This window comes from Wasmannia auropunctata, unplaced genomic scaffold (genome assembly GCF_000956235.1).
Source record: "Wasmannia auropunctata unplaced genomic scaffold, wasmannia.A_1.0 LD334646.1, whole genome shotgun sequence".
In the NCBI taxonomy this organism is placed as follows: domain Eukaryota; kingdom Metazoa; phylum Arthropoda; class Insecta; order Hymenoptera; family Formicidae; genus Wasmannia; species Wasmannia auropunctata.
In genome coordinates, this window is record NW_012028244.1 from 1,024 (window position 1) to 1,922 (window position 899).

Consider the following 899-nt stretch of genomic DNA (forward strand, 5'->3'; position numbering starts at 1 on the left):
ACGAGATTGAGAGCTTCGTAATATCGATCGAGATTTACAATTAGCGTATCGATATATCTTATGGACGACATTTAAAACGTTGATAATAATAATAAAGAGTTAAACGCTACAATATATTACTTGTTAGTTAAGTTTTGGTTTTTTTTGCGATTTGATTTATAATAATAACTAGGAAATTCACATGGGACTAAACGGTAGAGAATAAAGTGCATCTTGAGAGAATGTTTTTTTTTTTCTTAATTAACGAAAGAAACGAAGAAAAAGACGCTCGTCGACACGTTGCTTCTGTGAAGGCACAGTGATAGTGAAAGCTTGACAATTCTTTAATACGAGGCGACAATCGAGGGTCTCCGCGTCTGTTCGAGAAAAAAAAAACGAATTCGTCTGAGAGGGTGAAACGCGCGATCGCGTTACTCGGTTTACTGCAGGCAAAAGTCAATCGTCAGCGCGCGATCGATGTTAAGAGATCTTTCCTCGTTTGTGTTAGTATTCGGATGTACAACGAAACCGCGCACGTTAATATTTTCCAAGTTACCACGAACAACCGAGAATTAATTACTAACGAGAAAAAAAAGAAAGAGAAATAAAAGAACGATCGTCGAACAGACGAAGGGACAGTTGTTAGCACAAATATAATTTCCTATCGATTTATCAACCGCGATATAGTAATAGATATGTGTACAGGCGAGAGAAAGAGAGAGAGAGAGAGAGAGAGAATAAAAGTAATCGTAATTACGTGCTCATTGATTCTTGTACATACTTTGATAGTTCGATTTTTAGCAATTTAGATGTACCTGTAGGTTTTTAAGCCCAGTTAAGTGTAAGCTATATATAGCGAATAATGAGATAAGATCTTAGTTCGATTTAGTTTACAAGCTAGATTATACTTATGTTAAACA